At 50.4% G+C, this 25,211-nt stretch overlaps 1 long non-coding RNA gene across 3 annotated transcripts; it reads right to left on the bottom strand.

The window, feature by feature from the left end:
* Window positions 1-1,138: 1,138 nt before the first annotated feature.
* Window positions 1,139-23,118, bottom strand: LOC131901687 (uncharacterized). Of its 3 annotated transcripts, XR_009376835.1 has the most exons (6): window positions 22,930-23,118; window positions 9,051-9,128; window positions 4,738-5,091; window positions 4,153-4,251; window positions 3,860-3,914; window positions 1,139-2,202 (listed from the first exon to the last, which is right to left on the bottom strand). It is a non-coding gene; the product is annotated as an uncharacterized LOC131901687 (long non-coding RNA). The 3 variants fall into 3 exon arrangements; XR_009376834.1 differs by lacking the exons at window positions 9,051-9,128; window positions 22,930-23,118 and having other exon boundaries at window positions 4,738-5,204; XR_009376833.1 differs by lacking the exons at window positions 4,738-5,091; window positions 9,051-9,128; window positions 22,930-23,118 and having other exon boundaries at window positions 4,153-4,690.
* Between the last annotated feature and the right edge of the window lie 2,093 nt (window positions 23,119-25,211).

Genomic DNA, 25,211 nt, shown 5'->3' with positions numbered 1-25,211 from the left:
GAAAAATGATATTGAACAATAAATGTATTGATTTACAAGGCACAAAAAGATATATATTGAAACCGACCAAAATCATACATGTAGAAGATCATATTAACCTCAAATCTTCATCTAGAAGCACTAATCATGAATGAACAAGGCAATCTTTAAAACACAATATGTTGCAAGTGTTGCTTAAATAGAAAGCCAAATATTTTTAGATATACATGAATCCAAAGAATATCCTTCTTTTTCCCCATAAATATATGTATATATTTCCCATTTATTGAAATTGGATCTTTTTCTCACATAATATATCCTGATTAATGTTTCTCCTCCCTCTAATCCTGTCGTGATATTTTATTTGTGCTGAAATGTGGTGATATTTTACTTGCATGTTAATAAAGTTTGCCTGGAGATCACAGGAAATAGCAAGCCGTTTTAAGTAAACACAAAATCAGGCAGTGGTAGCACACGCCCTTAATCCGATCACTTGGCAGGCAGGGTCTCTGTGTGTTCAAGGTCACGCTAGGGAACAGATACAAGCGTGGTAGCTCACATCTTTAATTCCAGTACCAACCATAGAGACCCTGGAGGTCTGTACACGTAGGCAGTAACAAGCAAGTGAGCTAGCTGGGCTAAGAGTCAATGAGAGGGCAGAAGAGCAGGGCAATAAAAGCCTGGGTAGACAGGAAGTCATGGCATTTTGGAAGCTACAGAGCTGGTGAGGTAAGGTGGTTGGTGGCTCTCACTATTTCTCTGATCCCTGAGGCTTTCACCCCTATATTTGGCTCCCTGTTCTTTTTTAATAAGACCCCTTAGAAATTCGTCTACATAATCCTCCCAGTTTCTTCCCACCTCTTTCTCATTCAATCCACCCACTTTTTGTCTCTCATTAGAAAACAGACATCTAGGGGATAATAATAAAATGAAATATAAAAAACTAAAATAAAACAACTAACACATCAGAATAGGACCAACAAACAAAGGGGAAAGCATCCCCAAAAGAACAAACAGACACAGAAACCTACTTGAGCAGAAGATTATTTGACACATAGACTTGGAGGATAGGAGACTTGACCTCCCAATCCGGGCTGCTGTAGCGCTGCCTCGCTGCTCTGTAACATTCTGGGACACATCATGAGAACAGAAAGGCCAGGTGAGGGGGCAAGAGCAGGAAGGGAGGAGCGAGGAAAGTTTCCCTATCTGCAGTTCCACATGTCAGCGCCATCACAGTAGCAATCACTTTGAACTCAAGCTTCCTAAGGGACCTTCAGTTTCAGACAAGTACCTCTGTTTTCTTCTCTGAAGTAGTTAAATGTTGAAGGATCCACTGGGAAAGGCCAACTTACAACTACAATCCATTTTTAAGAATCCATACAGTACTGGAGACAGACGATAAAGTGATTAGGATTCATTTTAGGAACATCACCTCTTCAGTGTTTCAGCCCATCTGTGTATGTTGTCTTTTTTTTTCCTTTTTTTCGTCCTTTATTTTATTGAAACCATTTTTTCATATAATATATCCTGATTAAGATTTCCCCACCCTCTTCTTCTCCCATTTTTCTCCCAACCTCCATCCCATCCTAATCCACTCACTTTCTGTCTCTCACTAAAACGCAATTCCTTCTTAAAGTACGTAAAGAGGACTCATTTAACAAATTAAAGGGATTTATAAGTAAGAGCAAATTTCTGATAAGCTTTAGCTCTACTGAAACAAAAGTTTAAAAATAAGATACTTGTGGAAATAATGATGATAAAATACAGTATGTTAGAAAAAGTGGCAATCTAAAATTAGTATCTTCTCAAAATAAAGCCATAAAATTGAAACCAAGTATAACTACATACTTTCTAAGAATTGGTTTTTGTTTATTTATTTGTTTGTTTGTTTGTTTGTTTGTTTTGAGAAAGAATTTAAAGTTGGATGGGTAGGGAAGGGTAGAGGATTTGGAAGGACTTGTGGGATGGGGAAATCATGATCAAAGTATGAATTTAAATATTGTCTTAAAGAATAAAATGTATAACAAGAAAACAAAATGCCAATGCAGAGCCTGGAGAACAGTGGCAAAATGGTTCCCTGGTGTGGTAGCTTGTTTCTCTACTGCTGTGACAAAGCACAGACCAAAACAATTCTGGGAAAGGGTTTATTTGGCTTACAGGTAACAGTCCACTGTGGAAGGAAGTCAAGGCAGGAATTTGAGGACAGAAATCTGGAGGCCGAATCTGAAGCAGAGAATATGAATGAATGTTGCCTGCTGGCTTCTGCTCTGCCTTACTATGCTACCTTTCTTATATAGCCTATGTCCACCTACCTAAGCAAGGGACCACTCACAGTGGGCTAGACCTTTCCTCTATCAATCAGCAGTCAAGAAGATGTCCCACACACATGCCCAAAGGCTAGCTAATAAAGGCAGTTCTTAAACAAATGTTCCTTCTTCCCAACTTGACAAACAAAACCAAAAATCAGACAGTATATCTGGCATATACAAGTGTCTGGTCTTGAATTCCAGTACTAGGACACAAAAATGAAAAGAAATGGTCATCTTTTTTAAAATATTGTGTCAGTTGCTTGTTAAGACACATAGCAACAGGGACACACAACCATTTCTAATAGAAATGCAAAATAAGAATGCCACTTTAGAAATGGTGTGACAACACCATACCATGCCAAACATTGACATACTATTCTCCAAAATATTGACTCCCCCCAACACACACACCTACAAGGATGGAGGTATGCCAAAGGAAGAAAAAAAAGTCTCTATGTGCAGCAATATACACAATAAAATGAATATAGACATATTGAATGATAACACAAAGTATAGAATAAATATGTATGCATCCACACTGATATAAATAAATGTGAATGCTGCGACTTGGATGTAAGTTGCTTCCGACAGGTTCATATGTTTAAGAACTTGGTTCCCATATAGTACTGCTGTTTGGGAGGCTGTGGAATATTTGGAAGACAGGGTCTCCTAGCTGGTGGATATAGATCACTAGAGGTGGGTTTTGAAGGATAGAGCCTACGCAGATTCTGGACCCCTTTCTGCTTTCTGATATTTTAAGCCCGGAACACATCTGTCACATCTTCTCCCACCATACTGTTCTACCTAGTCTTTTCTGTCATGGTCTGAGTGCTGACTCTGAAACCAGGAGCCCCAGAGTGAAATTCAATCAGATGCTTTCTAAGGCAGGGACGGTCTTTGAGGTTTTCTCCTAAAATCAAGAGGGGTTTTCTCAGCTGCTTGATGCTCTTGTTTGTAAAGAGGAACTATCCATTGTTTTCACTTGCTACCATTACTATTGTGACTAATCTTCTCTTGATTGCTTGCCAGCAAGATCTACATTTTAATAGGGTCCTTGCATTTGAGTCTTCTCATTCTTGCTTCAGAATAGTTAGTCCCCTTAGGAAGCATTATAGAGCTCTCTGTTCTAACAGCCTAACTCCCAGCATTGGCAGGCATTGTTTATTACTGCTCTATAGATGGAGGCAGAAGTCTATTATTCTCCCACCTGTACCTTTTAGTATCAGGACAAAGTCATCCCTAGACTCCCTGGCTCCTCTTTACCTCTCAGTATGAAGTCTTTTTCTTATAAACCAGCTTAGGTAAGGTTTAGGAGGACCATCGTTCTTGGCCAGTTTATGGAGAAAGTTGCCCAGTTGCAATGGGCCAAGCATCCCAACCATCAGCTCCCTTGGACCTCACATTCATTCTCTTCCTGCTCTCTGCAGTTCTCAGAGCCCCCTAACCTCATAGGCCCTCAAGTCCCACCACCAGCCCTAAGCACCGCCTTGTGGTTTTTACACAGAAACTCTTCCCCAAACTTCCCGTCACCCATACATGGATACTAGGAAACGATCTAATGATCAACTTACACTTAAAATGTGAACTTTTAATGGATAACGATCTTGATCTTTGTATAAATATTTTCTGTATAAACAAAAATGAAAATAATTTATATTAACTTATGGTGTCTTCTATCATCGGTAACAATTATTCTAAACAGTGGTATTTGGGTTTACAAGCCAGGTTTAGCAGTTTTTCTCTTTTAAGAGATGATCAGCCACAATGAAAGTCACAATTATGGTACCCCTCCTCTCATTAAGTGACCTCAGCAACTATCATTCTATAACAATTAGATATCAGTACTTTAATACTGAGTACGTACATGAATCCCTGAAGAATGATGTTCAAATGTAAACTGCTGGGTAGGTCTGCAGTAGAGAATTCTAACTTGCTCCCAGGGGAAACTTTACTTAGAATAACACTGCATAAAAATTAATCTAAAGGAGACTTGATCCTTGACTGAAAATTGGAGTCTTTAATTCCATTCGTCTACGACACCAAGGATGCTAAGTTATTTACCTTTGGGATGGACTTTTAAAATATTACTAAATTCAGAAATGATCCCTGACCTGTATGTCCCCTCTTGAAAACCCCTGACCCCCACAAACCATAACACTGACAAAAATGAAGAAACACAAGGCAACAAAAAGCTTAGCAAGTAAAGGAGTTTGCTGTGCTAGCACAACAACCATAGTGTAAGCGCCAAGTCCCAGGGTGGAAGGACAGAACTGACTCTTGAAAGTTGTCCTTGAACCTCTACATGAGGTCCTTCACACATGTGCACACAAACACAGATACACACACACATACAGACACACACACACACACACACACACACACACACACACGCACACACACAAATAGCATGTTTCAGAGATCCAGCAGCAGTCTACAAGACTCCACCTACCAGGGTGAGCAGTACAGCTGCCAGGATGGCCTTAGGTCTGCTGACCCAAGCTTCCAGGTCAAGGTGGCGAGCAAAGAAGGGGCCTCCAAGGCTGACCCCGGACCTGCTAGAGCAGTGGGTTGGTAATGTCCCAGAACCAAGAGCACACAGGAAGTTGTGACACCAGAGGAGACTACAACCCATGGACTGATGGTCTCATATTGAGATAGGAGAGGAGAAGGGCTTCCTTCCAAAATCTTGGGCTTCGTGTTGAAGAGCATTCAGGTGGATGCTGCCCCACATCACCAGAAGCAGGGTCCACCGGGGGCACAGGACATCAACAACCTTGTCTCAAAAGGCAGATCGTCCAGGTCCCTGAGGTGGAGACAAGGACACATCAAAAGAAGAAACATTGCACCCACCTGCCCTCTTGCCTACCAAACCTTGGGCCCAGGCCCCCACCTTAACCGTCTCCTAGGCAGCACCAGGCAACCATTCTGACCTATGTCCACCTCTGTCACAATCTCTCTCCTCTGCACAGCCCTCCACCTCCCACCCCTAACCTCCCACCTCCCGACCCTACCCTATACCAACTACCAGGCACTACTCAGGAAACTTCTCTTTCTGTTTTCTAACTTCCTCAAGACCCTATCAGGCATGGAACTCTCTGTATTCTCTGTGGACACCCACCTACCTGTGGCAGGGCCTAGGCACACACAGGACTCAGCTCTCTCAACAGATTCAAGTGGAACGAAGAAGGTAACATCAAAGCTGAGGGACAAGAAGCAATTCTCACTCTTAACACCAGGATGCCTGCAGCACCCACCCACCCTGTCTGTCCTTATGCATTTCCCACAACATTCCCAGTGTCATCACACAAAATTCCCTCCAGGGTCACAGATCCATGGAACAGAAAAAAGTGTCCATAGACAGTGGGTCCTCCCAACAGCCTGCATGAAAAAAACACCAACAAAACAACAAAAGATTCTCATTTGTTCTCACCTCACTTTCTCTCTCATTTATCTATCCTCCTCTACCTCCACCTCTACCTCTATCTCTGTCTTTCTCTAGGCCTCACTCCTATGTACAGTCCCATCCCTGGCATCCAGGGTAGCTAGGCCATGATGAGTTGGGAAATGCTTTGCACTCCCCAACAGGAAGCCTTCCTTCAATGAGCACTGAAAGTCTCCAGAGGACCTCCTGTTCATGGCTGACATCTTCCATCATTGAGCCTAGAAGAAAATCACCCTCCCTAGCACCTGGAGACAAGCCTGTCTATGCTCTTCCAACTCTCCCTCTCTACAAAGCCTCCTGAAGACATGTCCTGAGGCTAAAAGGGGAGCTTCCTGTTGCTGGGGGTTTGGGTGGAGGCCCTGACTTCCCATACATGCTTGCCACACCACTCCAAAGGACTGTCCTGACACCTTTGATGATTCCTACACAATGCTCTCATCCACCATGCCACAACATGCGCCTGAGACCCAAACCTAACACAGGATGCACCACTCCAAACCTTGTGCTCACCTGAGCTGGAGCTGAAGGATGGCGCCCTAAAAGGCTTCCCTACATGCCAACATGTCCTTCCCCATCAACCTGGATCTGACCACCATAACTCTTATATACTGTGCCTCTCAGCCACCTCTTATGGATCCAAACTGGACTACACCACATTAACCCAGGCACTCAGAAACATTCAAAAGACACACACACACACACACACACACACACACACACACACACACAAACACAGCAATTCTAAGACTCCAGATAGTACCCTCTGTTAATTTCAGAGCCTTCTCCAAGTACTCTTCCTGTTGAGATGATGTCTGGACAGGGAAGTGCAGGACAAGGGGCTTTCCGACTTTTGAGCGTGGGAGTTCTCCGTGTTTAAGGCAAAGTGAGCTAGGCAGGAGAACACAGGAAGGAGTATGCTGTCTGCATGGTTGTCCTGAGAGACCCAGAGGAGGCTTGTCAGGGGAGGCAGGGACCATGAAACCTGGCCACCATGGTACCTAAGTTCTGCCTGGCCTCTTTGTGAGCACACCAATGACGATGCTTCTACTGGGATTCACTTTGAGCCAGCACACTGCCTTACTGGGTACACACAACCAGCTTGCATAGGATGAGGATGGGGGGGCGGGGCTGGCAAACCACATGTAGGGATCAGGGGATGGGGCTCTGCAGCAGGAACCTTTTTGGACAGGTCCCAGTCCCTGAATTCCACCTGTAGCACAGCTCAAAGAGAAACCCTGTCAAAGGAACAAAAGGCAAGCCAGAGAGAAGGCCTGGCAGCCAAAGAGGAGAGAGATGTCAGGAGGAGTTAAATGGATGACAGACATTTGGCCAAGGTGGCTAGCAACCAGGCCTGAGACCCTGAGCACCTCCCAGAGATGCAGGGCAGAGTTTGTGTGGTCTCCAGAAGTGAGCTGTGGGTACTGCTTGGGAGGTTCAGACAAAAGCTAGGGGGTCCCTGGGTGGCCTTGTGAACCACGGTAAGGGCAGGTTGTCTGGCACAAGGGTAGGAAATTTGCCCAAAACGACCCCCATGAAGCCCAGACTGCACAATCCCCTGTGGAGAGGTCCTCTCCTGCTGCCAGACATGGCGGCCAAAGGACCCGGGAGGCTGTGCTTCCGTGAACCCCAAGCCAGCCACGTGGTGTCCGCCCAGAGCTGGTCCCCTGGACTCTGCTTCCTCCTCCAGCTCTCCTGGGTCATGGAGCGGGCAAGAGAACCGCTTTGGTCCTGGGGGACCCAGGCGGGAGCCCTTCCCTAGGCGGCACGCCTCCATTTCCAGGGTAGCACAGGGACCTGCTGGCGGAATTGGCAAACTGAATCCGCGGGATGGCAGCAGGGCACCGAGAATGCCAAGGGCCAAGGCAGAAGGGTGCACCCCCTCCGCCCTTGGCAAAGCCAAAGAAAAAAATAAAAAAGCCAAAGCTAGTCTACAAAGCTCCAAGATGGAGGCCAACCACGTAGGCTAGGACTGGCCAGACATGCCGCTCTAGGGCTGCTGCTAGGGATCGGAGGGTGTTCAGCAGGTGGGGATGTGGTGTGTAGATCCGGGCTCACAGACCTTAACTGGTTCCTCCACTGTTTCCTCCAAGCACTGCACTGCCCTGAGACACTGGCTTTGTGCCAGCCCCTGAAGGCCCTACCTGAGGGTATAGTGGGGTGTGGAAAGAGGGGGCGGGTGGTGGAGGGTGTTATGTAGGGGGCCAAGAGGGGACTGTGTGGATGTGAGAGCAGGCGCACTTGAAAGCCTGAGGCAGACCCTAAGGGAGTCCTCTACAAACCACATGCCAATCTGGACTATAGGGGAGGAGCCTCACAAACATATTCATGGGGTTGGCGTCCAGGGGCTGAGCATCTCCCCCTAGCAGGCAAACCAGGGTATTCTCACAGCTGCATCCCTGGACTCACCCCGCCCTCACCCCAGACACACAAACACACAGAGAAACACACACACACACACACACACACACACACACACACACACATCCACTGGCTGTCTACATGACTCCACCCACCAGGGTGACCAGTAGAGCTGCCAGGATGGCCTTGGGTCTGCTGACCCAAGCTTCCAGGTCAAGGCGGCCAGACAAGAGGGTCCTCCCAGGCTGAACCCGGTCCTGCTAGGGCAGTGGAGTGGTGGAGTCTCTGAACCGAGAGCACACGGGGAAGTGTGACAACAAAGGGAGACGACCACCCAACTCAATGGGACCCTAGGCCCAGCACGGGCTTCTCACCTGGCAGAAGGCTGTTCCCGGATGGACACAAGGAAAAGGCAGGCAGCAGTGTGCACTGGTCAGGGATCCAGTGACAGGGGCCTGAGTCCCCTCTTCCAGGGTCCCATGGTGTAATCTTGAGATGGGAGAGGAGAAGGGCTTCCTTCCAAAACCTTGGCCTTGGTAGTGATGTGCATTCAGATGGAATTGCCCCACATCATTCGAAGCATGGACCACTGAGGGCCGGGGACATCCATAAACTTGCCTCAACAGGCAGGCCGTCCACAGCCCTGAGGTGGGGACAAGGAAACATAAAAAGAAGAAACATTGCACCCACCTGCCCTCTTGCCTACCAAACCCTGGGCCCAGGCCCCCACCTTAACCATCTCCTAGGCAGCACCAGGCAACCATTCTGACCTACCTCCAGCTCTGTCACAATCTCTCTCCTCTGCACAGCCCTCCACCTCCCACCCCTAACCTCCCACCTCCCGACCCTACCCTACACCAACTACCAGGCACCACTCAGGAAACTTCTCTTTCTGTTCTCTAAATTTTTCAAGACCCTGTCAGGCATGGAATTCTCTGAATCCTCTGTGGACACCTACCTACCTGTGGCAGGGCCTAGGCACACACAGGACTCAGCTCTCTCAAGAGATTCAAGCTGACCAAGGACAGGCAACATAGAAGCTGAGGGACAAGAAGCAATTCTCACTCTTAACACCAGGATGCCTGCAGCACACACCCACCCCAGCACGCCCCTGAGCTCCAACCCACAAACAAAATGCACCACTCCAAACATTGTGCTCACCTGAGCTGGAACTGAAGGATGGAGCCCTAAAAGGCTTCCCCTACATGCCAACCTGTCCTTCCCCATCAACCTGGACCTGACCACAATAACTCTTATATACTGTGCCTCTCAGCCACCTCTTATGGACTCAAACAGGACTACACCACAATAAACCCAGGCACTTACAAACACCCAACACACACACACACACACACACACACACACACACAGCAGGTCTAGGACTCCACATACTGCCCTCTGTTAATTTCATAGCCTTCTCCAAGTATTCTTCTTGTTGAGATGGTGTCTGGACAGGGGAGTGCAGGACAAGGGGCTTTCCGACCTTTGATCTTGGGGGTTCTACCTGGTTTAAGGCAAAGGTGAGCTAAGCAGGAGAACACAGGAAGGAGTATTCGGCCTGCATGTGTATCCTGCATGACAGAGAAGAAGCTTCTCAGGGGAGGCAAGGGCCGTGAAACCTGGCCTCCATGGTACCTAAGTCCTGCCTGGCCTGTTTGTGAGCACCCCTGAGACCAAACCCTGCTCTGGATGCTTCTACTGGGATTCACCCTGAGCCACCACACTGCCTTGAGCTCTGGGATCACTGGGTACACACAACCAGCTTGCATAGGATGATGATGGGGGGGGGTCCCAGACCAATTGTTGGATTCTGGGGATGTGGCTCTGGAGCAGGAACCTTTTCTGACAGGTCCCAGTCCCTGAATTCCACCTGTAGCACACCTCAAGTGGAAGGCCATTTGTAAAAGGAACAAAAGGCAAGCCAGAGAGAAGGCCTGGCAGCCAGAGAGGAGAGGAGATGGCAGGAGGAGTTAAATGGATGACAGACATTTGGCCACAGTGGCTACCAGCAACCAGGCCTGAGACCCTGAAAACCTCCCAAAGAGGCAGGGCAGAGTTTGTGTGGTCTCCAGAAGTGAGCTGTAGATACTGCTAGGGAGGCTCAAAAAAAGTTAGGGGCTCCCTGGGTGGCCTTGTGCACCAAGGTAAGGGCAGGCGGGTTGGCACACGGGGGCAAATTTCCCCACAAGGACACCAATGCAGCCCAGGCTGCAAAATCCCCTGCGGAGAGGTCCTCTGCTACTGCCAGACATGGCGGTGGTAGGATCCGGGAGGCTGTGCTTCCATGACCTGCAAGCCAAGTCTCGTGGCCCCCGCCCAGAGCCGGTCACCTGGACCCTGCTTCCTCCTCCAGCTCTCCTGGGTCATGGAGCGGGCAAGAGAACCGCTTTGGTCCTGGGAGACCCAGGCGGGAGCCCTTCCCTAGGCGGCACACCTCCATTTCCTGGGACGCACAGGGACTTGCTGCCGGAATTGGCAAACTGAATCCGCGTGATGGCAGCAGTGCACCGAGACTGCCAAAGGCCAAAGGCGAAGGGTGCTCTCCCTCTGCCCTTCGCAAAGCAAACAAAAATTAAAAAATTAAAAAAAAAGTCAGCATTCTCCTGCCAAGCTCCAAGATGGAGGCCAACCATGTAGATAAGGACTGGACGCACATGAGGCTCTAGGGCTGCTGCTAGGGATCCCAGGGTGTTCAGTGAGTGGGGGTGTGGTGGGCAATGGAGGTTACCGACCTTAACAGGTTCCTCCATGCCCTGCACTGCCCTGAGACACTGGGCTTTGGGCACATGGCAGCCCATGAAGGCCCCCCATGAGGGTATCACGTGGTACCTGGAGAGGGGGCGGGTGGTGGACGGTGTGATGGAGGGGGCCAAGTGCGGCGTGTGTGGATGTGGGCATAGAAGCTCTTTAGAGCCCATACCAGACCCTAAGGGAATCCTCCACAAACCACATGCCAATCTGGACTATAGGGGAGGAGCCTCAGAAACATACTCATGGATTTGGGGACCAAGGGCTGAACGTCGCCCCCTAGCTGCCAAACCAGGGTATTCTAACAGCTGCATCCCTGCCCTTCGCCCAGCCTTCACCCCAGACACATAGACACACACACACACACAGACAGACACAGACACACACACACACACACACAGACACACACACACACACACAGACACACACACACACACACACACACACACACACACACAGAGCAGCTTTCAGAGATCCAGTGGCTATGTACTTGACTCCACCCACCAGGGTGACCAGTACAGCTGCCAGGATGGCCTTGGGTCTTCTGGCCCACCCTTCTAGGTCAAGCCGGCCACCCAAAAAGGGGCCTCTCAGGCTGACTCTGGTCCTGCTAGGGCAGTGCCTTGGTGGTGACCCAGAACCCTGAGCACACGGGAAGATTTCAAACCAGGTGAGACGACCACCCAACTCCATGAGACGCTAGGTCCAGCACGGAAGTCCCACCTGGCAGAAGGCCGCTCCCAGATGGACACAAGGCAAAAGGGCAGGCCGCTGTGTGCACTGGTCAAGACTCCAGGGTCGGGGGCCTGAGTCCCGTGTCCCATGCTCCATTGGTCTGATATTGAGATACGAGAAGAAAAGGGCTTCCTTCCAAAACCTTGGCCTCCATGGTGAAGTGAATTCAGGTGGATGCTGCCCCATATCACCAGAAGCAGGGACCACTGGGAACCCGGGACTTCCACAACCTCGCCTTAACAGGTAGGCCAGCCAGGGCCCTGAGGTGGAGACAAGGACACATCAAAAGAAGAAACATTGCACCCACCTGCCCTCTTGCCTACCAAACCCTGGGCTCAGGCCCCCACCTTAACCGTCTCCTAGGCAGCACCAGGCAACCATTCTGACCTACTTCCAGCTCTGTCACAATCCCTCTCCCCTGCACAGTCCTCCACCTCCCACCCCTAACCTCCCACCTCCCGACCCTACCCTACACCAACTACCAGGCACCACTCAGGAAACTTCTCTTTCCGTTCTCTAACTTCCCCAAGACTCTGTCAGGCATGGAACTCTCTGTATCCTCTATGGACACCCACCTACCTGTGGCAGGGCCTAGGCACACACAGGACTCAGCTCTCTCAACAGATTCAAGTAGACCGAGCACAGGTAACATCAAAGCTGAGGGACAAGAAGCAATTCTCACTCTTAACTCCAGGATGCCTGCAGCACCCACCCACCCTGTCTGTCCTTATGGATGTCCCACAACATTCCAGGTGTCCTACACAAAATTCCCTCCAGGGGCACAGATCCATGGAACAGAAAAAAGTGTCCATAGACAGAGTGGGTCTGCCCACCAGCCTGCATGAAAAACAGCCACAAACTAGAGAACACCCAACACCCCACAAGCAGATTCTCATTTGCTCTCCCACACTCTCTCATCCTGTCCCTCCCCCCTCTCTTTCCCTGTCGCCCTCCCCTCATTTATCTATCCAACTCTACCTCCACCTCCACCTTTATCTCTGTCTCCCTCTGTCCCTGTCTCCCATGTACAGTCCCATCCCTGGTATCCAAGGTAGCTAGGCCATGTTCATTTGGGAAATGCTTTGTATTCCCCAACGGGAAGCCTTCCTTTCATGAGCACTGAAAGTCTCCAGAAGCCATCCTCCACACTGCTGACATCTTCTTGATGGAGCCTAGAAGGAAATCACTCTCCCTGCCACCTGGAGACAAGCTTGTCTATGGTCTTCCAACTCTCCATCTCTACAAAGACTCCTGGAGACATTTGGTGAGGCTAAAAGGGGAGCTTCCTGGTGCAGGGGGTGAGGTTGGAGGCCCTGACTTCCTAGACCTGCCCGGCAGGCCACTCCAAAGGACAGTCCTGCCACCTACCCGATGGTTCTGACACAATGCTCTCAGCTATCATGCCCCGGCACACCCCTGAGCCCCAAACCACACACAGGATGCACCACTGAAAACCTTGTGCTCACCAGAACTGGAGCTGAAGGATGGAACCTTATAATGCTCCAGTACATGCCAACCTGTCCTTCCCTCAACCCTGGCCTGACCACCATAACTCTTACATACTGTGCCTCTCAGGCACTGCTTATAGACACTCAAAGGATGAGGCCACAACAAAACCAGGAACACACAAACACCCAATACACACACACACACACACACACACACACACACACACACACACAGAGCAGTTCTAGGTCTACAAATAGTGTCCTCTGTTAATATCAGAGCCTTCTTTAAGTGTTCCTCCTGCTGAAATGATGTCTGGACAGGGCAGTGCAGGACAACGGGCTTTTTGAACTTGACCCTGGGAGTTCTCCCTGGGTTTAAGGCAAAGGGAGCTAGGCAGGAGAACACAAGAAGGAGTATGCGGCCTGCATGTAGTCTGCATGACACAGAGGAGGCTTGTCAGGGGAGGCAGGGACCATGAAACCTGGCCACCATGGTACCTAAGTTCTTCCTGGCCTCTTTGTGAGCACCCCTGAGTCCAAACCCTGGTCTCGATGCTTCTACTGGGATTCCCCTTGAGCCACCACACTGCCTTGAGCTCCTGGATCACTGGGTAAACACAACCAGCTTGCATAGGATGATGATGGGGGCGGGGGAGGGACCTCGCAGACCACTTGTAGGATTCTGGGGTTTTGCTTTGGAGCAGGAACCTTTTCTGACAGGTTCCAGTCCCTGAATTCCACCTGTAGCACAGCTCAAGGGCAAACCCTGTCAAAGGAACAAAAGGCAATCCAGAGAGAAGGCCTGGCAGCCAGAAAGGAGAGGGGCTTTCAGGAGAAGTTAAATGGATGACAGACATTTGGCCACAGTGGCTAGCACCAGACCTGAGACCCTGAGCACCTCCCAGCGATGCTGGGCAGAGTTAGTGTGGTTTCTCAAAGTGAGCTGTGGATACTGCTAGGGAGGCTCAGACAAAAGATGGGCGGTCCTGCGTGGCCTGGTGCACCACGGTAAGGGCAGGCAGGCAGGCACACAGGATGTTTCCCCAAAACGACCATGATGCAGCCCAGGCTGCACAATGCCCTGCTGAGAGGTCCTCTGCTGCTGCCAGACATGGCGGCCCCAGGACCTGGGAGGCTGTGCTCTTGCCACCGGCAAGCCAAGTCTCGTGGCCCCCGCCCGGAGATCGTCACCTGGACCCTGCTTCCTCCTCCAGCTCTCCTGGGTCAAGGAGCGGGCAAGAGAACCTCTTTGGTGCTGGGAGACCCAGGCGGGAACCCTTCCCTAGCCAGCCTGCCCCCATTTCCAGGGAAGCACAGGGACTTGGTGGCGGAATCAGCAAACTGAATCCGCGGGATGGCAGCAGTGCACCGAGAATGCCAAGGGTCAAGGACGACAGGTGTTCTCCCTCTGCCCTTCGCACAGCAAAAAAAAAATTAAAAATTAAAAAAAGCCAGAGATCTCCTCCCAAGCTCCAAGATGGAGGCCAACCATGTAGGCCGGGACTGGACAGACATGAGGCTCTAGTGCTGCTGCTAGGGACCCCAGGTTGATCAGCAAGTGGGGATGCGTGGGGCAGATTGCGGTTACAAACCTTAACAGGTTCCTCCATGCCCTGCACTGCCCTGAGACACTCGGCTTTGGGCGCTTACCAGCCCAGAAGGCCCCGCCTGAGAGTATCATGTGGTACCTGGAGAGGGGCCAGGTGGTGGAGGGTGTGATGGAGGGAGCCAAGTGGGGAGTGTGTGGATGTGGGCATAGAAGCTCTTGAGAGCCCGCACCAGACCCTAAGGGAATCCTCCACAAACCACATGCCAATCTGGACTATAGGGGAGGAGCCTCAGAAACATACACATGGATTTGGGGACCAAGGGCTGAGCGTCGCCCCCTAGCTGCCATGCCAGGGTATTCTCACACCTGCATCCCTGCCCTTGCCCTGCTAGAACTCCAAACACACACACACACACACACACACACACACACACACACACACACACACACAGAGTAGCTTTCAGAGATCCATCCGCTGTCTACATGATTCCACCCTCCAGGGTGACCAGTACAGCTGCCAGAATGGCCTTCGGTCTGCTGACCCAAGAAGCTTCCAGGTCAAGGCTCCAGCCAAGAGGGGCCTCCCAGGCTGACCCTGTTCCTTCTGGGGGCAGTGGGGTGTTGATGTCCCAGAACCCAGAGCACAGGAGAAGGTGTCACACCAAGGGAGACGTCCAACCAACTGAATGGCGCCCTAGGCCCACCCCCGGGCTTCCCACCTGGCAAACGGCTGCTCCCTGATGGACACAGGGCAAAAGGACATGCAGCTGTGGGCACTAGTCGGGGCTCCAGGATAGGGGGACTGAGTCCTGTATCGTCCCATATCCCATGGTCCCATTGACTAATATATAATGGGAGAGGAAAAGGGCTTACTTCCAAAACCTTGGTCTTGGTAGTGATGAGCGTTCAGATGGATGTGCCCCACACCATCCAAAGCAGGGACCACAAGGGGCCAGGGACATGCACGACCTCGCCTAAACAGGCAGGCCGTCCAGGTACCTGAGGTGGAGACAAGGACACATCAAAAGAAGAAACATTGCACCCACCTGCCCTCTTGCCTACCAAACCCTGGGCTCAGGCCCCCACCTTAACTGTCTCCTAGGCAGCACCAGGCAACCATTCTGACCTACCTCCAGCTCTGTCACAATCCCTCTCCTCTGCACAGCCCTCCACCTCCCACCCCTAACCTCCCACCTCCCGACTCTACCCTACACCAACTACCAGGCACCACTCAGGAAACTTCTCTTTCCGTTCTCTAACTTCCCCAAGACCCTGTCAGGCATGGAACTCTCTGTATCCTCTGTGGACACCCACGTACCTGTGGCAGGGCCTAGGCACACACAGGATTCAGCTCTCTCAAGAGATTCCAATGGACCAAGGACAGGCAACATAAAAGCTGAGGGACAAGAAGCAATTCTCACTCTTAACACCAGGATACCTGCAGCACACACCCACCCTGTCTGTCCTTATGGATTTCCCTAAACATTCCAGGTGTCATCACCAAAATTTCCTCCAGGGGCCCAGACCCATGGAACAGAAAAAAGTGTTCATAGACAGAGTGGGTCTGCCCACCAGCCTGCATGAAAAAAAACACCAACAATCACGAAAACCCCCAACATCTCACAGGCAGATTATCATTTGCTCTCACCTCACTTTCCTTCTCTCATTTATCTATCCTCCTCTACCTCCAACTCCAGCTCTATCTCTGTCTTTCTCTGTCCCTCTCCTATGTACAGTCCCATCCCTGGTATCCAGGGTAGCTAGGCCATGTTCAGTTGGGAAATGCTTAGCACTCCCAACATGAAGTCTTCCTTCAATGAGCACTGAAAGTCTCCAGAGGCTCTCCTCCACACTGCTGACATCTTCCATGATGGAGCCTTGAAGAAAATCACTCTCCCTGCCACCTGGAGACAAGCCTGTCTATGCTCTTCCTAATCTCCCTCTCCACAAAAGCTCCTGGAGACATTTGATGAGGCTAAAAAGGGAGCTTCATACTGCTGGGGGTGGAGGCCCTGACTTCCTAGACCTGCCTGTCAGGCCACTCTAAAGGATGGTCCTGTCACCTTTCCGATGGTTCCTACACAATGCTCTCATCCACCGTTCCCTGGCACGTCCATGAGACCCAAACCACAGATATGATGCACCAGTCTAAACCTTGTGCTCACCTGAGCTGGAGCTGAAGGATGGAGCCCTAAAAGGCTTCCCTACATGCCAACCTGTCATTCACCTTCAACCCTGGCCTGACTATCATAACTCTTAAATACTGTGCCTGTCAGGCACTGCTTATGGACACTCACAGGATTAGGCCACAACAAACTCAGGCACACACAAACAACCAATACACACACACACACACACACACACACACACACACACACGCACACATGCACACACACACAAAGCAGCTTTCGGAGTTCCAGCAGATTTATACATGAATCCACCCACCAGGGTGACCAGTACAGCTGCCAGGATGGCCTTGGGTCTTCTGGCCCACCCTTCTAGGTCAAGCCGGCCACCCAAAAAGGGGCCTCTCAGGCTGACTCTGGTCCTGCTAGGGCAGTGCCTTGGTGGTGACCCAGAACCCTGAGCACACGGGAAGATTTCAAACCAAGTGAGACGACCACCCAACTCCATGAGACGCTAGGTCCAGCACAGAAGTCCCACCTGGCAGAAGGCCGCTCCCAGATGGACACAAGGCAAAAGGGCAGGCCGCTGTGTGCACTGGTCAAGACTCCAGGGTCAGGGGCCTGAGTCCCGTGTCCCATGCTCCGTTGGTCTGATATTGAGATACGAGAAGAAAAGGGCTTCCTTCCAAAACCTTGGCCTCCATGGTGAAGTGAATTCAGGTGGATGCTGCTCCATATCACCAGAAGCAGGGACCACTGGGGGCCCGGTACTTCCACAACCTCGCCTTAACAGGCAGGCCAGCCAGGGCCCTGAGGTGGAGACAAGGACACATCAAAAGAAGAAACATTGCACCCACCTGCCCTCTTGCCTACCAAACCCTGGGCCCAGGCCCCCACCTTAACCGTCTCCTAGGCAGCACCAGGCAACCATTCTGACCTACTTCTAGCTCTCTCACAATCCCTCTCCCCTGCACAGCCCTCCACCTCCCACCCCTAACCTCCCACCTCCCGACTCTACCCTACACCAACTACCAGGCACCACTCAGGAAACTTCTCTTTCCGTTCTCTAACTTCCCCAAGACCCTGTCAGGCATGGAACTCTCTGTATCCTCTATGGACACCCACCTACCTGTGGCAGGGCCTAGGCACACACAGGACTCAGCTCTCTCAACAGATTCAAGTGGACCAAGGACAGGTAACATCAAAGCTGAGGGACAAGAAGCAATTCTCACTCTTAACTCCAGGATGCCTGTAGCACCCACCCACCCTGTCTGTCCTTATGGATGTCCCACAACATTCCAGGTGTCCTACACAAAATTCACTCCAGGAGCCCAGACCCATGGAACAGAAACAAGTCTCCATAGACAGAGTGGATCTGCCCACCAGCCTGCATGAAAAACAGCCACAAACTATAGAACACCCAACACCCCACAGGTAGATTCTCATTTGCTCTGGCCTCACTTTCTCTCTCTCCTCCTTCCCCCTCCTATTTCTCTCTCTCTCTCTCTCTCTCTCTCTCTCTCTCTCTCTCTCTCTCTCTCTCTCTTTCTTTCTCTCTCTGTGTCTCTCTGTCTCTGTCTCTCTGTCTGTCTGTCTCTTGCTCATTTATCTATCCTCCTCTACCTCCACCTCCATCTCTGTCTTTCTCTATCGATCGCTCCTATGTACATTCCCATCCCTGGTATCCAGGGTAGCTAGGCCATGTTCAGTTGGGAAATGCTTTGCACTCCCAACAGGAAGTCTTCCTTCAATGAGCAGTGAAAGTCTCCAGAGGTCCTCCTCCAAACTGCTGACATCTTCCATGATGGAGCCTAGAAGAAAATCACTCTCCCTGCCACCTGAAGACAAGCCTGTCTATGCTCTTCCAAATCTCCCTCTCCACAAAACCTCCTGGAGACATTTGATGAGGCTAAAAAGGGAGCTTCATACTGCTGGGGGTGGAGGCCCTGACTTCCTAGACCTGCCTGTCAGGCCACTCTAAAGGATGGTCCTGTCACCTTTCCGATGGTTCCTACACAATGCTCTCATCCACCATGCTCTGGGACGCCCCTGAGGCCCAAACCACACACAGGATGCACCACTCCAAACCTTGTGCTCACCTGAGCTCGTGCTGAAGAATGAAGCCCTAAAAGGCTTCCCTACATGCCAACCTGTCCTTCCCCTACATCCCATAGCTGGCCATGAGAACTCTTATACACTGAGCCTCTCAGGCACTGCTTATGGCTTCTCACAGGACTAGAACACAATAATGCCAGGTGTACACACACACACACACACACACACACACACACACAGAGACATCACAGTTCTAGGACTTCAGATAGTGCCCTGTTATTTTCAGAGCCTTCTCTAAGTATTTTTCCTGCTGAGATGATGCCTGGACATGTGAGTGCAGGACAAGAGGCTTTCCGACATTTGACCCTGGGAGTTCTCCCTGGGTTTAAGGCAAAGGGAGCTAGGCAAGAGAACACAAGAAGGAGTATGCGGCCTGCATGTATCCTGCATGACACAGAGGAGGCTTGTCAGGGGAGGCAGGGACCATGAAACCTGGCCACCATGGTACCTAAGTTCTGCCTGGCCTCTTTGTGAGCACACCAATGTCGATGCTTCTACTGGGATACACTTTGAGCCAGCACACTGCCTTACTGGGTACACACAACCAGTCTGCATAGGATGAGGATGGGGGGGCGGGGCTGGCACACCACATGTAAGGATCAAGGGATGGGGCTCTGTAGCAGGAACCTTTTCTGACTAGTCCCAGTCCCTGAATTCCACCTGAAGCACAGCTCAAAGGGAAACCCTGTCAAAGGAACAAAAGGCAAGCCAGAGAGAAGGCCTGGCAGCCAGAGAGGAGAGAGATGTCAGGAGGAGTTAAATGGATGACAGACATTTGGCCAAGGTGGCTAGCAACCAGGCCTGAGACCCTGAGCACCTCCCAGAGATGCAGGGCAGACTTTATGTGGTCTCCGGAAGTGAGCTGTGGATACTGCTGGGGAGGTTCAGACAAAAGCTAGGGGGTCCCTGGGTGGCCTTGTGCACCACAGTAAGGGCAGGTGGGCCGGCACACGGGTAGGAAATTTGCCGAAAACGACCATGATGCAGCCCAGACTGCACAATCCCCTGTGGAGAGGTCCTCTCCTGCTGCCAGACATGGCGGCCACAGGACCCGGGAGGCTGTGCTTCCATTAACCCCAAGCCAGCCACGTGGTGTCCGCCCGGAGCTGGTCCCCTGGACCCTGCTTCCTCCTCCAGCTCTCCTGGGTCATGAAGCGGGCAAGAGAACCGCTTTGGTCCTGGGAGACCCAGGCGGGAGCCCTTCCCTAGGCGGCACACCTCCATTTCCTGGGACGCACAGGGACTTGCTGCCGGAATTGGCAAACTGAATCCGCGGGATGGCAGCAGTGCACCGAGAATGCCAAGGGCCAAGGCAGAAGGGTGCACCCCCTCCGCCCTTGGCAAAGCCAAAGAAAAAAATAAAAAAGCCAAAGCTAGTCTACAAAGCTCCAAGATGGAGGCCAACCACGTAGGCTAGGACTGGCCAGACATGCCGCTCTAGGGCTGCTGCTAGGGATCGGAGGGTGTTCAGCAGGTGGGGATGTGGTGTGTAGATCCGGGCTCACAGACCTTAACTGGTTCCTCCACTGTTTCCTCCAAGCACTGCACTGCCCTGAGACACTGGCTTTGTGCCAGCCCCTGAAGGCCCTACCTGAGGGTATAGTGGGGTGTGGAAAGAGGGGGCGGGTGGTGGAGGGTGTCATGTAGGGGGCCAAGTGGGGACTGTGTGGATGTGAGAGCAGGCGCACTGGAGAGCCTGAGGCAGACCCTAAGGGAGTCCTCTACAAACCACATGCCAATCTGGACTATAGGGGAGGAGCCTCACAAACATATTCATGGGGTTGGCGTCCAGGGGCTGAGCATCTCCCCCTAGCAGGCAAACCAGGGTATTCTCACAGCTGCATCCCTGGACTCACCCTGCCCTCACCCCAGACACACAAACACACAGAGAAACACACACACACACACACACACACACACACACACACACACATCCACACATCCACTGGCTGTCTACATGACTCCACCCACCAGGGTGACCAGTAGAGCTGCCAGGATGGCCTTGGGTCTGCTGACCCAAGCTTCCAGGTCAAGGCGGCCAGACAAGAGGGTCCTCCCAGGCTGAACCCGGTCCTGCTAGGGCAGTGGAGTGGTGGAGTCCCTGAACCGAGAGCACACGGGGAAGTGTGACAACAAAGGGAGACGACCACCCAACTCAATGGGACCCTAGGCCCAGCACGGGCTTCTCACCTGGCAGAAGGCTGTTCCCAGATGGACACAAGGAAAAGGCAGGCAGCAGTGTGCACTGGTCAGGGATCCAGGGACAGGGGCCTGAGTCCCCTCTTCCAGGGTCCCATGGTGTAATCTTGAGATGGGAGAGGAGAAGGGCTTCCTTCCAAAACCTTGGCCTTGGTAGTGATGTGCATTCAGATGGAATTGCCCCACATCATTCGAAGCATGGACCACTGAGGGCCGGGGACATCCATAAACTTGCCTCAACAGGCAGGCCGTCCACAGCCCTGAGGTGGGGACAAGGAAACATAAAAAGAAGAAACATTGCACCCACCTGCCCTCTTGCCTACCAAACCCTGGGCCCAGGCCCCCACCTTAACCGTCTCCTAGGCAGCACCTGGCAACCATTCTGACCTACCTCCTGCTCTGTCACAATCTCTCTCCTCTTCACAGCCCTCCACCTCCCACCCCTAACCTCCCACCTCCCGACCCTACCCTACACCAACTACCAGGCACCACTCAGGAAACTTCTCTTTCTGTTCTCTAACTTCCCCAAGACCCTGTCAGGCATGGAATACTGTATCCTCTGTGGACAACCACCTACCTGTGGCACATACAAGACAGGGTTCTCTCAAGAGATTCAAGCTGACCAAGGACAGTCAACATAGAAGCTGAGAGACAAGAAGCAATTCTCACTCTTAAAACCAGGATGCCTGCAGCACACACCCACCCCAGCACGCCCCTGAGCTCCAACCCACAAACAAAATGCACCACTCCAAACATTGTGCTCACCTGAGCTGGAGCTGAAGGGTGGAGCCCTAAAAGGCTTCCCCTACATGCCAACCTGTCCTTCCCCATCAACCTGGACCTGACCACAATAACTCTTATATACTGTGCCTCTCAGCCACCTTTTATGGGCCCAAACAGGACTACACCACAACAAACCCAGGCACTCACAAACACCCAATACACACACACACATACACTCACAGCAGTTCTAGGACTCCAGATAGTGCCCTCTGTTAATTTCAGAGCCTTTTCTAAGTGTTCTTCCTGCTGAGATGATGTCTGGACAGGGGAGTGCAGGACAAGGGGCTTTCTGACCTTTGACCCTGGGAGTTCTCCCCGGGTTTAAGGCAAAGGGAGCTAGGCAGGAGAAGGCAGGAAGGAGTGTGCGATCTGCATGTGTTCAGAGGACGCTTGTCAGGGGAGGTAGGGGCTGTGAAACCTGGGCACCATGGTACCTAAGTCCTGCCTGGCCTGTTTCTGAGAGCCCTGAGTCCAAACCCTGCTCTGGATGCTTCTACTGGGATTCACCCTGAGCCACCACACTGCCTTACTGGGTGCACACAACCAGCTTGCATTGCATGATAATGGGGGGGGCTCGTAGACCACTTGTAGGGTTCTGGGCATGTGGCTCTGGAGCAGGAACCTTCTCTGACAGGTCCCAGTTCCTGGATTCCACCTGTAGCACAGCTCAAGGGGGAAACCCTGTCAAAGGAACAAAAGGCAAGCTAGAGAAGGCCTGGCAGCCAGAGAGGAGAAGGGCTGTCAGGACCAGTTAAATGGATGACAGACATTTGGCCACAGTGGCTAGCGACCAGGCCTGAGACCCTGAGCACCTCCCAGAGATGCTGGGCAGAGTTTGTGTGGTCTCCGGAAGTGAGCTGTGGATACTGCTGGAGAGGTTCAGACAAAAGCTAGGGGATCCCTGTGTGGCCTTGTGCACCACAGTAAATGCAGGTGCGCTGGCCATCTCGGAGGAAATTTCCTCAAAAAGACTATGATGCAGTCCAGGCTGGACAATCCCCTGCGGAGAGGTCCTCTGCTGCTGCCAGACATGGTGGCCACAGGACCCAGGAGGCTGTGCTTCTGTGACCTCTAAGCCAAGCCTTGTAGTGCCCGCCCAGAGCTGGTCACCTGGACCCTGCTTCCTCTTCCAGCTCACCTGGGTCATGGAGCTGACAAGAGAACCGCTTTGGTCCTGGGGACCCAGGTCAGAGCCCTTCCCTAAGCCGCTGGCCTCCATTTCCGAGGAAGCACAGGGACTTGCTGGCGGAATCCGCAAACTGAATCTGGGTGATGGCAGCAGTGCACTGAGAATGCCAAGGGCCAAGGGCAAAGGGTGTTCTCCTTCCGTCCTTCCCAAAGCAAAAAAAAAAAAAAAAAATTAAAAAAGCCAGAGATTTCCTCCCAAGTTCCAATGTTGAGCCAACCATGTAGTCAGGGATTGGACACACATGAGGCTCTAGGGCTGCTGCTAGAGATCCCAGGGTGTTCACCGGCTGTGGGATCGGTGGGCAGATAGAGGTTACTGACCTTAACAGGTTCCTGTAGATGTAACCAACCGTCTTATTAAATAAGAAACACAGAGCTGATTCAGAGAAGAAAGCCAAGAGGTCAGAACTAAGAGCCTTACCCTTCCTGCTTCAGCTATCCTGCTTCAGCCAAGAGAGCTCTCCGAAAAAGAGACCTACTTCCTGTGTGTACGTCTTTAAATACTCTAGATGTTCTGCCTTCTCATTGGTTGTAAACTAAACACGTGACTGCCTTGTCATTGCCTGTATGTACCGCCCTCCAGGTCCTTAAAGGCGTGCGCCACCACCGCCACGCACTTGCTATGGCTCTATAACTCTGACCCCCAGGCAACTTTATTTATTAACATACAATTAAAATCACATTTCAGTACAAGTAAAATACCACCACATTTCCCCTTTTCTATTTTAATAAAAAGAAAAAAAAAGAAAAAGGTTATAACTAACAAAAGAAAAAACTATATACAAAAGTACAATAACTATATACAATATATACAAATAATAAATGTCTAAACAATGTCTAGTCCATTTGTATTTGACAAATTCAGAGATGATAATTTCATTATCCTATTTTGTTAAGTCCAAAATGTATCTAATTCACTTTCTATCCTAATTAATCTTCAACTAACTAACCTTCAACTATAACTAACTAATCTTCAACTCCCTCAGAGACCCAAGAAGAAAATAATATTAGCTAACAAAAATAAAAACAGAAAGTGCATGCAAGCAACTTCCAAAAAATTTGTGAGTTGACAGAAACAGCCAACTGCCTGGACAGTCACCTGAGGTTTCTCCGCAATGCTGGGGCATCATCTTCAGCCTATATAGGCTTAGCATATCTGACAGACTCATTTGTGAAGTAGGATGTACACAAGGTCAACAGTTCAACCTCACATTGGGTGAGAGCAGTCTATGCACCAGAAACACCTGAATTCCACTAATGTCATGTCATGATTCAGGATTTTAAATTCTGGAAAATGTTGATGGTTTTTTAGTTCAGCTCTCCATTCTTCTTGGCTGTGTACATATGGCTTCATCTCAGCATCCCGTTCTTCTCCACATCTCTCTATCAAATGCCAGTCTACTATTGAGAGGCGTGAGCTTAGTTACTCTTCAAGAATAACTGTTTCAGCTGCTGTTCCATAGCACATCAGAAGCCATCGGCCCACTGCCTGTTCAGCTGCCTTCGAAGAAAAGGGCACTGTACCTTTTCCGAGTTGCGAAGGCCATGTCAGGGATGGTGCCATATTGTCCTGGCCTCAGAAGATGCCTTTTGATAAAGCCATAACCACGCTTGTTTAGGCAAGAATCAGTAGTCCTTTGTTTCATGTCCTGTCTGTCCATTTTGTCATCAGTTGATTCGAAGATACTTTGTTGTTCAGTGGCTAACTTTTGCCACAATGAAAGCTAACTCCATACGCAGTTTCTTCAATGCCCATATTTTCTCTGAAGTAGATTGGTACTGCCAGGAGCCGACATGTCTCATAGTCATAACAAAAAAGAAAAATTTTCTAAGTTATTAAAACATTTTAAATGCCATATTCTGTAGATCTCTGAAGGGTTTGAAGATGACCTATCTAAAATATATCTGCTCAATTTTTAAACCATATCTAATATGACTACAAGTTCTATTGTAATGTCTAACTACTAACTATCATTTCTTTATATCCTAATGGTAATAATAACATTCAAGGATCAGAAAATTGCATTGTTAAATGAACGATATAAGTACAATTAGAAATATACATATAGCATTTTCTAACTATATCAATTTCAATATATATAATTTGTATACAATATAAAACAATCCAATCCAATGTAAAGTATTTAAAACTAGTAATTGTCTTTTTCTTCTTCTTTCTTTCTCTCTCTCTTTTTTTTTTAAATAAGAACCTTAAATCTAATCTGCTTAGTC

The sequence above is a fragment of the Peromyscus eremicus genome, unplaced genomic scaffold (genome assembly GCF_949786415.1).
Source record: "Peromyscus eremicus unplaced genomic scaffold, PerEre_H2_v1 PerEre#2#unplaced_219, whole genome shotgun sequence".
NCBI classification, from domain to species: Eukaryota; Metazoa; Chordata; class Mammalia; order Rodentia; family Cricetidae; genus Peromyscus; species Peromyscus eremicus.
The sequence above is the reverse complement of the archived record's forward strand: the minus strand, read 5'-3'. Positions and strand labels throughout refer to the sequence as shown.